The 14319-nt window shown below is 37.8% G+C and overlaps 1 protein-coding gene across 6 annotated transcripts in view; it reads left to right on the top strand.

Moving 5' to 3' along the window:
• IGSF11 (immunoglobulin superfamily member 11) overlaps nucleotides 1-14319 on the top strand; it is a 324668-nt gene that overhangs the window by 8340 nt on the left and 302009 nt on the right. For 4 of the 6 annotated variants that reach the window (XM_070072172.1, XM_070072170.1, XM_070072171.1 and 1 more), the window contains exon 2: nucleotides 14048-14120. The exons of the other annotated variants lie outside the window; for them this stretch is intronic. The gene's annotated coding sequence lies outside the window, so the exon portion shown is untranslated. The remainder of the gene's footprint in view (nucleotides 1-14047; nucleotides 14121-14319) is intronic. 6 annotated transcript variants of the gene reach the window in all.

Genomic DNA, 14319 nt, shown 5'->3' with positions numbered 1-14319 from the left:
GTGTTGAGCACATTTATTACAAAAGTTATTCTTATGTAATTTATGAGTTTTATTATCGTGAAGTGGATTTTTCTAATATATTTTCTATACTTGATTTTAGCCAAAAGGCTGAGAAGAGATTCTAATATATTTTCTAAATGGCTAATGCTAATATGTAATAAACATAACTTCTGGTTTTATTTTATCTTGCCATCTCTTTTAATACTTTCTTAGTGGATTAAATAGTTTTTCAGATAGTTCATTTTATTTTTCATAATAGATAATGGTAATTATAGTTTTTACTCTTTTTTTATAACAGGTGTGCATTTTGTTTATTTTCTAATATTAAACATGACTGCCAAACACTATTTAATAATTATGAAGATTACAGACATCTTTATTTCTAAATATGATGAAAATATTCCATTAAGTACAATGTTTAATTTTGCTTCTTGATATATATTACACTGTGATAAGGCCATTTCTTTCTATTGCTCTTTTACAAAAGGTGTTAATTGGCTTTAAATTATCAAATGATTATAGCATCTGTTGAAATAATCATATCATTTTCCATTAATTTATTCATATATAAATAGTTTTATATAAATAGATTTTTAAATGTTGAGTCAGCCGTTTATTCTGGAATGAACCTTACTTGGTTCATTCTGTCTCTTTTTTTATACAATCATGTAATAATTTACGAATATTTTATTTAGAGTATTTGTGTTTTATTACTAGTGAGATTGTTTAATTGTAATTGACTTGTTAAATGGTGGTATCAGGATTATGCTAGCCTTATAAAATAAATAGCAAGCTTGTCTTTTTTGGTGAAGTGGAAAGGTTTTTTTTTTCAAATATTTATTTTATTTGAGTTGAAAGGCAGATTGTCAGAGACAGAGAACGAGAGACTTTCTTCTGTTGGTTCACTCCCTAAAGACTCACAATAGCCAGGACTAGTTCAGACTAAGCCTGGAACCAGATCCATCAGGGTCTCCCATGTGGATGACAGGAACCCAAGTACTTAGACCATCATCTGCTGCCTCCCAGGAGCATTAACATGAAGGTGGGATGGAAGCAGGGAGGAGCTGAGACTTGAAACTGTGTTGTGATATGGGATGCAGGCATTTCAAGTGGTGGCAGCTTAACACACTGTACCACAATGCCTGCCCCTGTAAGAGTTTAATACGAAATAATTATTAGTTCCTCAAACTTTGTTAAAACTCACCTATAAAATAAACAGTCAGTCCGGTGTACTTGGCCCTGGCTATCATGGGCATTTGGGGAGTAAACCAATGGACTGAAAATTTGTGTCTGTCTCTCTCCCTTTTATCTCTCTCTCTCTCTCCCCCCAAATTCCAACTCTCTCCCTCTTTGTCTCCCTCTCTCTGTTACTCTGCCTTGTAAATAAGATAAACCTTAAGAAAGAAAACTATTGCATCTCACAAAAAAAGACAAAACTCACCTGGGGTGGGGTGGGTTGTGGTTGTTTTCTGTATAAATTTTTGACAGGTTTCCTATTAATTCTATGGTTTTTGGTCAACTTGATTTTCCCCATCTACTAGAGAAGAATTTAACTGAATTGACTTATAAAAACATTCCACTTCTGCTTGAATTTCAAATTTTTCAGCATAAAGTACTTTCTAATAATATTATTTCATTTTCCCCTTATGTGCTTACATATATTTTTTATTTCCAATGCTGCTCTCTTTCTTGTATTTTACAATAAGATTTTTCATTATGTCCTTAAGTTGATTTTTCAAAGAAACACTCCTTTTATTTATTGTATTGTGATTCAGTTTTGTGTGTTGACACTACATTAAAATAGGCAGTGAGTTTATAGTTTTGTGCTTCTCTGACCTACAATATCTAACTTTGTAGTGACTGCTAAGACTACTAAATTTAGTATGTTTATGACATAGAAAGGAATCAGTAAAGAGAATCAAGGTGACCTTCTTGTGTCATTCCTCATTTAAATTCTTGGCTGTTTATTTATTCACTTTGCAAGTAAACCAAATAAAAGCAACTTTTGAACTGAGTTTGAAGTGTCCTTGTTGTCTATTTGTGAATCTAGTTAACAATCTGTGGAATGGAATAGCATAGATGATTTTCTCCTATTTTTATTTTATGTTGTGGTTGGTTTCTGGGAATTTCATGTACTTATTGGATCTCTGTGTATCTTCTTTGGAGAAATGTCTTTTCAGATTCTTTGCCTATTTTAACTGGGTTATTTGTTATTTATTATTGAGATCTAAGAATTCTGTATTTATTTTAGATGTAAGTCCTGGATCAGACATGATTTGCAAACATTTCCTCCTATGCTGTGGGTTGTCTTTTCAGTTTCTTGATGGTATTCTTTGAAATACAAATATTTAAAATTTTGATAGAGTCCAATTTATCTGCTTGTCTTTTGTTGGTTGTATTTTTGGTGTCACAGTTAAGGAATCGTTTCCTATTCCTAGATCATGAAGATTTAGACCTATGTTTCCTTCTAATAAATTTACAGATTTCATTCTTATATTTTGAGTTTATTTTTATGTATGCCATAAGGAAGAAGTTGAGCTTTATTCTTTTGTATGTGAATATCCAGTCCGTTTGTTAAAATACTATCCTATCTACTATTTGAATTGTCTTGGTGAATTTTGTTGAAAATAATTGACCATAAATATGAGTGTCTCTGGACTCTCAGATCTGTTCCTTTGATCTACAGGGGTACTTCAAAAAGGTCATGGGAAAGGGAATTAAAAAAGAAGTTTATTTTGGTACAAAATTCTTTTAAGTTAATATATATTCATATATATATTCAATTATATATTTTCCAAATGTCATTACCACAGTGTCTTAAATTAGATTTTGAAATACAGACAAGTGTGAGTCCTCCATCTTTATTCTTTTTCCAAGTACTTTTGGCTACTCTTCGTTGCTAGAATTTCTGTCTGAATTTTAAGATCAGCATGTCAGTTAATAAAAGCAGCTGAGATTTTGATAAGATTTGGAATAATTACATCTTTTTTTAAAAGATTTTATTTATTTATTTATTTGAGAGGTAAAGTTACAGACAGTGAGAGGGAGAGACAGAGAGAAAGGTCTTCCTTCCGTTGCCTCACTCCCCAGATAGCCGCAACAGCCAGAGCTGCGCCGATCCGAAGCCAGGAGCCAGATGCTTCTTCCTGGTCTCCCACGTGTGTGCAGGGGCACAAGTACTTGGACCATCTTCTACTGCTTTCCCAGGCCATAGCAGAGAGCTGGATTGGAAGAGGGGCAGCCGGAACTAGAACCGGCGCCCATATGGGATGCTGACGCTGCAGGTGGAAGATTAACCTACTGCGCCACGGGACTGGCCCCCAAGTTACATCTTAATAATATGAATATTGTCTTCAGATCTATGGATGTGGCATGCATTTCCATTTATTTAGTTTTAAAAAAATTTCTTTCAATAATTTTTTATAGTTTTCAGTATATAGGACTTATGCTTCTTTTGTTGTTCTTTCCCTATATATTTCACTTATTTATTTATTATTGTTGTCATAAATGGAGATTGTATTTTACATTGTGCTGTTTCTAATGGGATTCATCATCTCTTATTTGCACTGTTGAAGAGGAATTCCTGACTCTGAATACTATGAAATAACCTAACACATGACACCTCACAGCAGACTGATGAAACAGAGAACAGTTTATGTGTCACATATACTCAACAGTCTAGGGGAAAAGAGCACCGTACACCATTCAGGGCTTCATGGTGGTGACACACAGGAACACATTACACCAGTAGTGGCTGTGGCATGGCAGGCTTTGCAGTAACAAAAGGGTAAGTTATCCTCCACCCATATTCTCCTCCAGGCCCAGTTTCTGTAGAAAGATATGATTAGCTTACTGAATAATTCCACTGACTGAGAGGCAAGTACAGTCTGTTATGTAGAGGATCCGGGGAGTGGAGCTGGTTCAACTGATACAAGTGCTGCTGCATGGGGAGATTTTCTTGTTGGGAAAGGGAGCATATCAAGTGAGAATGAAGGAACTCACAGGCCTTTGGGGCCCTGTGAGGATAAGAAATATCAAGGCAGCTCTTAAAATTTTAGGCCTTGCTCTACAGATTGGTTTCAGTTTTCATTTACAGATTGTTTAATTTGGATGTTGATCTTGTACTCTGGCACTGTGAAGCTTGCTTATTAGTTTTAATGGTTCTTTAGTGGATTCCTTAGAATTTCTTTATATATTATATGTTATCATATTCTCTAAAAATAGAAATGTTTTACTTGTTTCTGTCCAGTCTAGATGTCTTCTCTCTCCCTCCCCCCTCCCTCTCTCTCTCTTCTTCCTTCCTTTCCTCTCTTCTTCCTTCCTTCCTCCTTCCGTTTCTCCCTCTTTTTCCTCCTGCCCCCTTCTTTTTTCTTTATAATCTCACTGTCCTGGATATAACATCTAGTAAAATATTGAATAAAGAGGCAAGAGTAGGCATCCTTGTTTTATTCCTGATCTCAAGGGAGAAAAATTTTGCTTTTTTGATTAGTAATTATGATGTTAGCTGTGTACCTTTCATAGTTGCCTCTTATGAGATTGAAAAAGTTTCCTTGTATTCTAAATTTGTTGAATTCTATATGAAAGAGATTTTTTTCAAATGCTTTTTCTGTATCTGTGTATTATGTGTTTTTATTCTACTTATATAGCTTATTAAGTTGTTTGAATTTTGAATGTTAAACCTCATTGACTATGATACTGCCACTGCTCAAAACTAACTTTTGAATATTAAACACCTTGTATGGCTAGGATAAATTATTCTGAGTTATACAATATAATTTATTATATCTGCTGGAGTTCAGTAATTTCTACTTGATAGAGCATTTTCTGTTTGCTCTTTGGTGTTGACTGTTGGCTATGTATATGAGGGGATGTTTCAAAGTTCATGGAAAAAGGAATTAAAAGATTGACAATAAAGACTTTCTTTTTCAAAAATATTTATATATTTATTTGAAAGTCAGAGTTACACACAAAGGGAAAAATAGAGACAGAGAAAGAGAGAGGCCTTCCATCCACTGGTTCACTCCCCAGTCAGCTGCAATGGCCAGAGCTGCACAGATCTGAAGCCAGGAGCCAGGAACTTCCTCCACTTCTCCCATGTGGGGTGTAGGGGTCCAAGGACTTGGCCCATCTTCTACTGCTTTCCCAGGCCATAGTAGAGGGCTGGATTGGAAGTAGAGCAGCCAGGACTTGAACTGGTGCTCGTATGGGATGCTGGCACTGCAGGCGGCGGCTTTACCTGCTATGCCATAGCGCCAGCCCCAAAACTTAATTTCTTAACTTAAGCTCTCTCAAGACACTTTTGCATGCAATGATACCAACCATTCAGCCAATTCCTACAGAACTAAGGTTTTTGAAAATTTAACATTTTTACATAACTGCAGAAAAATCTGCCTTTTACAGACTTTTTGGGGGCAAAAATGAAGTCTAAAGGAGCCAAATCAAAATAAAGTAGGTGCTTAATGATTTTTTTATGAAAGCCCTTACAAATATCCCCTTGTTTGGTAAAATAAATGAACAAGAACATTGTCCTGTTGGAGAAGAATCCTCCAGTGAAGCTTCCCTGGGCACTTTTCTGCTAAAGCTTTGGCTGACATGCTCAACATATTGTGAGCTAATCTAGGCCAAAATTAGTATTTTGGATTCTTGCCTTTTACATAGAAAAGAATCTAAGCACAGGCCCAAATGAGACATGCAGCCTGTTAAGGTTTAGAATTTATTTAGAAAGTGAGAAGAATTCAGAGGAATGTGAATCCTTTATTAAGGGAGAGTGGACCAAGAAGGGTAAACAGGGAGCTCCATACCAATCATTTCCAGGGGTTGTCGGTAACCTTAAACTGAGAGCACAGGTGAGAGTGCACATGGGAGAGCAGGGTGGGGCACGCAAGAGAGAGAGAGGCTGCAAGCAAGAGGGCCAGCAGGAGACTGGTGGGCCCAGCCTCTTACTCTCTTCTGAAAGGGGAGTGGTTACATAGTTTGATTGACAGGTGGGTGGATATAGGTGAGATTACATGGAGAGAATGGAGGTGTGGCCTCCATTTCATGAACCTACTCTATCTCCCTGACCAGTCTCATATCAAAAACTCTTTCCTAGTCAGTAGATGTCATCATTATTTAGCCCTGTAGTCAACACGCAAAATTCCTTGAACACCCACAAAAGCTCTTGCCATTACCTTTGCCTGAGTGGACCATTTCCACCTCTTCATGGTTAAGGATTTGATTAGGCTTTGTCTTCAGAATCATAATGGAAAAAGCTATGTTTCATGTTCTGTTCCAATTCTTTGGAGAAATGCTTTAGATTCTTGATGCCACTTGTTGAAAATTTACATTGAGGCCAGTGCTGCTGCTGACTAGGCTAATCCTCAGCCTGCGGCGCCAGCACCCCAGGTTCTAGTCCCAGTTGGGGTGCCGGTTCTGTCCTGGTTGCTCCTCTTCCAGGCCAGCTCTCTACTGTGGCCCGGGAGTGCAGTGGAGGATGGCCCAAGTGCTTGGGCCCTGCACCCACATGGGAGATCAGGAAGAAGCACCTTGCTCCAGGCTTCCCATTGGTGAGGCACGCTGGTGGCCGCACGCCAGCCATAGCGGCCATTTGGGTGGTGAACCAATGGAAGGAAGACCTTTCTCTCTGTTTCTCCCTCACTGATTAACTCTGCCTGTCAAAAAAAAAAAAAAAAAAAAAAAAAAAAAGTAAAAAAGGAAAGTTTACATTGAAAACTCCGATCTTGTCTGCAGCTGATCTAGGTGTAACAGTTGTTGCACTCGTCAAGCAGAAAATTTGCTCGACTTCAATTTTTTGTCAGACTTGTGTAAGCAGACCTATGTCAGGTGTGTGTGTGTGTGTGTGTGTGTGCGTTTTTGACAGGCAGAGTGGACAGTGAGAGAGAGAGACAGAGAGAAAGGTCTTCCTTTTTCCGTTGGTTCACCCCACAATGGCTGCTGCGGCCAGCGCGCTGCGGCCAGCGCGCTGCGGCCGGCTCACCGCACTGATCCGAAGCCAGGAGCCAGGTGCTTCCTCCTGGTCTCCCATGCAGGTGCAGGGCCCAAGCACTTGGGCCATCCTTCACTGCCTTCCTGGGCCACAGCAGAGAGCTGGACTGGAAGAGGAGCAACGGGGACAGAATCCGGCACCCTAACCAGGACTAGAACCCGGAGTGGCGGCGCTGCAGGCAGAGGATTAGCCTATTGAGCTGCGGCGCTGGCCGTGATTGTGGTTTTGCCTATTGCTTTTGCTTTTAATCATTGCTCATCTAAAATTAGGACAAATTCAAGAATAATTTTTTTCTTACAAATTGAAATAAGTGTTCTACTGTGCGTTTCATCTTCAACATGGTCTTGTCACTTCTTTAAACCAGTTATCCATTTATAAACTGATGATTTCTTTGAGGAGTTGTCCCAATAAGCTTTTCACAAAGCACCAATGGTTTCATCACTCTTTCATCTAGCTTTTACCATAGGTTTGATGTTTGTTGTTGCTTCAGTTTTAGCAAAATTATTGTTGCTCATAGGAGCTTTTAAAAATCTGATGTCTTATTCTTCTTGGTACAAACAGACCCTGTTGAAACAGTTAAACTTGTTGAATATAAGTTTATTTCACTACAAAAAATTTTCCAAATCCTTGTGTTGTCTTTTCATAATATGCATTTTATGGACTTTTTTTCAAAAAGATTATTTGAAAGACCGAGTTACAGATAGAGAGAGGGAGAGACAGAACTTCAGTTTGCTGGTTCACTCCCTAAATGGCTTCAATGGCTAGGACTGGGCCAGGCCAAAGCCAGAAACCAGGAACTCTGTCCTGGTCTCCCACATGGGTGGAAGGGGCACAAGGATATGGGCCATCCTCTTCTACTTTTCCAGGTATATCAGCAGGGACCTGGATTGGAAGTGGAGCAGCTGAGATTTGAACCAGCACCTGCATGGGATGTTGATGTTGTAGGCAGTGGGTTAACCTGGTATGTCACAATACCAGCCCCCTTCAGTGGGTCTTTTGAAGATCCCTTATATACTAGGGTGTGGGGGTCACCCAAGGCACACCATGGGTGGGAACTCCCTAGCTAGTGGCTCTGGAAAAAAATCTAATCTCAGTACAGAAAGGCAAATTACTTGATTGGGAAAATCTGTTAGATGTCAAGAAAATATTAAACTCAACTGAGCTGTGAAAAGGCTGCTTGCCATATATAAGCCTCTCAAAATGCAATCCCAGTGTAGCAGACAGATTCTCAATGACTTGCCTGCTGCTCTCTTGAAGTGTATTCAATGAATCTATTTTTTTAACCCAGAAATCTTTTGTTTAAGGTATACAAACTTCATGCGTTTCATATATACAAATTTAGGAACATAGTGATTCTTCCCAATCTCCACTCCCTCCTGCCCACACTCCCATGCTTCTTTTCCTTCCTCTCCTATTCCTGTTCTTATTTTTCTGCAAAGATCTATTTTAAATTAATGCTTTACTCATAACATTAACAATACATTAAGTAAAGAGTTCAACAAATAGTAATAAAAAACCTGTTCCTTAACAGCCGAGGCAAGGGCTTTTCAAAATAATTGTATTTCAAAGTGTCAAATTTAGTTCTATAGATTGCCTTTTAGGTGCTCTATTAATGACCACAGATCAGGGAGAACATATGGTATTTCTCCTTTTTGGACTGGCTTATTTCACTAAATGTAATGATTTTCAGTTGCATCCATTTTGTTACAAATGACAGGATTTCATTTTTTTACTGCTATATAGAATTCTATGGTGTATATATATACCATCATTTCTTTATCCAGTCTTCAGTTGATGGGCATCTGGGTTGATTCCATATCTTAGGTATTGTGAATTGAGTTGCAATAAATGTGGGGTGCAGATAACTATTTTATATGCTGATTTTCTTTCCTTTGGGTAAATTCTCAAGAGTGGGATGGTTGGGTCATATGGTAGGTCTATATTCAGATTTCTGAGGTATCTCCATACTGTCTTACACAATAGCTCTACCAGTTTACATTCCCACCAACAGTGGATTAGGATACCTATTCCCTACATCCTTGCCAGCATTTATTGTTTGTTGTTTCTGTATTAGAGCCATTATAACTGGGGGGAGGTGAAACCTCATTGTGGTTTTGATTTGCATTTCTCTGATGTATAGTGATCCTGAGCATTTTTCCTGTGTTTGTTGGCTATATGAATTTCCTCTTTTGAAAAATACCTATCCAAGTCCTTTGCCCATGTTTTGACTGGTTTGTTTGTTTTATTGTTGTTGAATTCTTTGAGCTATTTATTGCATAGTTTACTAGTATTTTCTCTCTGTCCATTGCCTCTTCATTTTGCTAAGTGTTTCTTTTGCACTGTGGAAGCTTTTCAGCTTCATATAATCCCATTTGTCTATTTTGGCTTTGATTGCCTGTGCTTCTATAATCTTTTCCAAGAAGTATTTGCCTATGCCATTGTATTGCAGGGTTTCTCCTATGTTCTCTAGTAATTTGATGGTATTAAGTTGTAGATTTAGGTTTTAAATCCATTTTGAGTGGATTTTGTTTAAAGTAGGGGTCTTGTTTCAAAGTTCTGCATACAGAGATCCAGTTTTCCAGCTCCATTTGTTGAAGAGACTGTCCTTGCTCCAGGGATTGATTTTAGATCTTTCTCAAAGAGAAGTTATTTGTAGATATATGGATTGATTTCTGGAGTTTCTGTTCTGGTCCATTCTGTTTTTGTGTCAGTACCAGGCTATTTGATTATAACTGCCCTGTAGTTGTCTTGAAATCTGGTATTGTGATGCTTTAGCTATTTGGGATCTCTTGTGTTTCCATCTGAATTTCAGCATTGTTATTTCAAGATTTGAGAAGACTGTCATTGGTATTTTGATTGATATCACATTGAATCTATAAATTGCTTTCGATAGTATGGACATTTTGATTACATTTATTCTTCCAATCCATGAACATGGAAGAATTTCCTATTTTTTTGGTTTTCTTCTATTTCTTTCCTTAATGTTTTAGAATTTTCATTGTAGACATCTTTGACATCCTTTGTTAAATTTATTCCAAGGTATTTAATTCTTCTTGGAGCTATTGTGAATAGGACTGATCTTAGAAGTTCTTTCTCAGCTGTGGCATTGTATGTATATACAAAGGCTATTGAATTTTGTGTGTTGATTTTATAGCCTGCCACTTTACCAAACCCTTCTGAATTCCAATAATATCTTAGTGCAGTCTTTTGGATTCCCTATATATAGAATCATGTCATCGACAAATAGGGATAGTTTGACTTCCTCCTTGTCAATTTATATCCCCTTGATTTCTTTTTCTTGCCTAATGGTTCTGGCTAAAAGCTCCAGGACTATATTGAATAGTAGTGGTGAGACTGGGCATCCTTATCTGGATCTGGATCTTAGTGGGGATGCTTCCAAATTTTTCTTATTCAATGAGATGCTGGCTGGTTGTTTGTCATAAATGACCTTGATTGTGTTGAGGAATGTTCCTTCTATACCCAAGTTGCTTAAAGTTTTCATCATGAATGGATGTTGTATTTTATCAAATGCTTTCTCTATATCTATTGAGATTATCCTATGGTTTTTGTTCTTTAGTTTGTTAATGTGATGTATCACATTGATTGATTTGCAAATGCTGAACCATCCTTGCATACCAGGGATAAATCCCATTTGGTTTGGGTGAATGATCTTTCTGATGTTTGTTGGATTCAATTGGCTAGTATTTTGTTGAGGATTTTTGTGTCTATTTTCATCAGGGATATTGGTCTGTAGTTCTGTTTCTCTGTTGTTTCTTTTTCAGGTTTAGAAATTAAGGTGATGCTGGCATCTTAGAAGTAGTTTTTTGAAAGAACAGCTCTTCATTTCACTAATCTTTTGTATTTTTTGTTTCAATTCTTTTATTTCTTCTCTAATTTTAATTATCTCTTTTCTCCTAATTTGGGTTTGGCTATTGTTGTTTTCCTAGGTCTTTGAGATGTATTGATATTTCATTTATTTGGTGGCTTTCCAATTTCTTGATGTAGGCACCAATTGCTATAAACTTTCCTCTTAACAATGCTTTTATTGGCCAGCGCTGTGGCTCAATAGGCTAATCCTCCACCTGCAGCGCCGGCACTCCAGGTTCTAGTCCCGGTCGGGGTGCTGGATTCTGTCCTGGTTGCCCCTCTTCCAATCTAGCTCTCTGCTGTGGTCCGGGAGTGCAGTGGAGGATGGCCCAAGTCCTTGGGCCCTGCACCCGCATGGGAGACCAGGAGAAACACCTGGCTCCTGGCTTCGGATCAGTGTGGTGTGCCGGCCGCAGCATGGCGGCTGCAGCGGCCATTGTGGGGTGAAGCAACAGTAAAGGAAGACCTTTCTCTCTGTCTCTCTTTCTCACTGTCCACTCTGCCTGTCAAAAAAAATGCTTTTGCTATATCCTATAAGTTTTGGTATGTTGTATTGTCTTCTTCATTCATTTCCTGAAATTTTTTAATTTCTCTTTTGATTTCTTCTATGACCCACGGTTCATTCAGGAGCATGTTGCTCAGTCTCTATGTGTTTACATACATTCTAGAGTTTCTTGAGTTTTTGATTTCCAGCTTTTTTGCACTGTGGTCAGAGAAGATGCATGGTATGATATCAATTTTTTTGAATTTACTGAAATTTGCTTTATGTCCTAGCATTTGTTCTATCCTAGAGAAAATTCCATGTACTGGTGAGAAGAATTTGTACTCTGCAACTATAGGATGAAAAATTTTGTAGATATCTGTTGAGTCCATTTGGTGTATAATGTCAATTAACTCTGTTGTTTCTTTGTTGATTTTCTATCTGGTTAATGTGTCCTTTGCTGAAGATAGGGTGTTGTTATGTTTGGGTTTCCTGGTCAAACAAGTTACACTTGTGTTAAATATTTAAAAAATGTTTCCAATGTACCCTTGTCTTAAAAGTTATACAAGGCTTTGGACCTTACAGTGAATTTTTTCCTAATTGGTTTATTTGACAGTTAAATTTGTCTGCTAAGGTTTCACCTGATATTAAGTTATTTACAATAAGTGATCTGGGAGTCCTGACTTGTTTCTTTATTTCTCTATTCTCTTCAAGATAGAAAACTGATTCTATTCTGAAGTACTCTCCATCAGGATGTACAGTTTGATCTTCAGATCTTATAGAAGGAATGGCTAACATTTTTCTATAATAATAGGCTGGCTGCATATAGAAGACCAAATAGCATAGCCTAAAGGAGAGCTTAAGTTATGATTTCACAGTGAGATTTACTTTGGCATGGGCACAGTAAACAAGCAAAGCCTCCCTTTTTATGAAGGCCTCCTTTCTTTGCCTTTTTGTTTTTTAGGACCACAAAGTATTAGATGATGCCCACATCACATTTTCTGAGTCCACCAATTAAAATATAATTTAATCTGGCAATACCCTCACAGACACATCTGGAAATAATGTTTAATCTGGGTGCTTTGCCATGTATTTGCTATTTAAAATTAACGATGACATTTTTTGTTCATATTCTTATTGTTTTAGATAGAGAACAAATTCACCAAGTTCTTCATTCTGCCATTTCAAAAATCCATCTTTGGCTATAGAATTGTAACCTTGAAATTTTTTCCTAAGTCTTTTGAGGTAGCAAATAAAGTTTGTACTTTTATAAGCTTTATAAGGAACCTGGGGACTCCAGATGATAAACCATTGATTTTTCCTGTTTGCTTCATTTTATAAATCTATATAAATTATGAATTTATTTGTTCATATTTCTCTAATTAAATTTGTGTGGACATCCTTCCCTAATATTTTTTTTACTTTCAGTCACATCTTTTAAAATTAATATTTAGTTATTTATTTTCATCTAGAGAGAGAGAGAGAGAGAGAGAGAGAGAGATCAATCTTCCATTTGCTGGTTTACTCCCCAAATGTCTGCAACAGCCAAGGCTGGGGTAGGCCAAAGCCAGGAGTCAGAAATTCCATTCAGGCCTTGCATGTGGGTTGCAGGAGCCCCAGCAATTGAGTCATCATCTGCTGCCTCCCTCGTGCTTTAGTAGGAAGCTAGATTGGAAGTGGGATAGCTGGGACTGGAATCAGCACTCTAATATGGGATGCAAGTTCCCAAGCAGTGGCTTAACCTCCTGCACCATAACACCTGCTCTTTAGCCACGTCTTCACAGGGTTCTGAATGATTTCCATCTGAGTCCAGATATTCACTTCTAGACTATAGGGAGGGATGGGAGTGGGTGCAGGCAGGTATGGCAGGCAGACCGCCTAACTTCTAGCCTTAAATGTATAATCTTTGGGTTGGTTCTATATTTGTCTTATATTAGGCATGTTTAAAATTCTGATAAATAAACTTGTCTTGATTTTGTGCTACCTCAAAGAATGATCCAAAAAGCTTATTGTTTGGGGTTCAAAGAAAACATAAAAAAGAAAAAAGGTATATTTTTATTTTTTTGGACTAGGAGAAGACAAAAAGGAACCCGAAGCTAAACTGACAAAATTTAGAGTGCTTTTTTCTGTGGTTGTGGGTTGAAGGAATCTAGGTGAAAAAAAATTGGTGTGGGCATTGGGAGTGCTGGTCCAGACTGAGGATGGGAACCAGTAAATGCCATCCTCTAAGGTGAAGGACTCTGTGTGTCTTTTCTTTCCTAATCTGCAGGAGTTTTTGACATTCAGTTCCTCACTGTTCACAGCCAAGGCACTGTGGCTGAATGTGTTCCTGTTCTGACAACCTGTTGAAACTGATGCAGGTGACCCACTGTGATGAGTAGTACAGGAAAGGAAGAAGGTCAGAGTCCCCGGGTGTGGCAGGCTGATAGGGAAATAGCATCCATCCTGTTAAGCTGATCAGTCTTAGTCCAGTTGTGGGTGGTCCCAGGCAGATCTGTGCTGGAGCACCTTTGGTTAATTCACTCTTCTATTAAAGTTTCTGTGTTGTTAAGTATTCTGATGAAATGGTCTCCATCCTAATATTTTTATATGATTCTAAATCATACATCCAGGGAGGTACCTGAGCCACTACTTTTTTAATTTTTCAAATAAGAAAAATTATGTTGGCATCATAACACCAACTCTGCCTCCCCCTCTTTGTTCATCTTTCTCAGATAGGAAGAGATATGCCTTTGCTGGGACATTTGTTCTGGTGAGACTGCTCTTTTGCTGAGTGCTTTGACATTGGTAAGCTTTTATTATTATCAGTAGTTATTATCACTGATGGCTTGGCTGAATGAAGACTTTTTGTAGTGTTAACCTCTTCACATGTTCTCCTAGTATTTAAAGAAACACCTCAAACTTCTTTGCAGTTTCAATCCTGGGGGTGGGGAGTTGGGCCTTTTCCAGTTAAAAAATATTGATTATTTACTATGTGTTGGGCAAT

The sequence above is a fragment of the Oryctolagus cuniculus genome, chromosome 4 (assembly GCF_964237555.1).
Source record: "Oryctolagus cuniculus chromosome 4, mOryCun1.1, whole genome shotgun sequence".
In the NCBI taxonomy this organism is placed as follows: domain Eukaryota; kingdom Metazoa; phylum Chordata; class Mammalia; order Lagomorpha; family Leporidae; genus Oryctolagus; species Oryctolagus cuniculus.
This window is presented reverse-complemented; position numbering and strand designations above follow the sequence as displayed.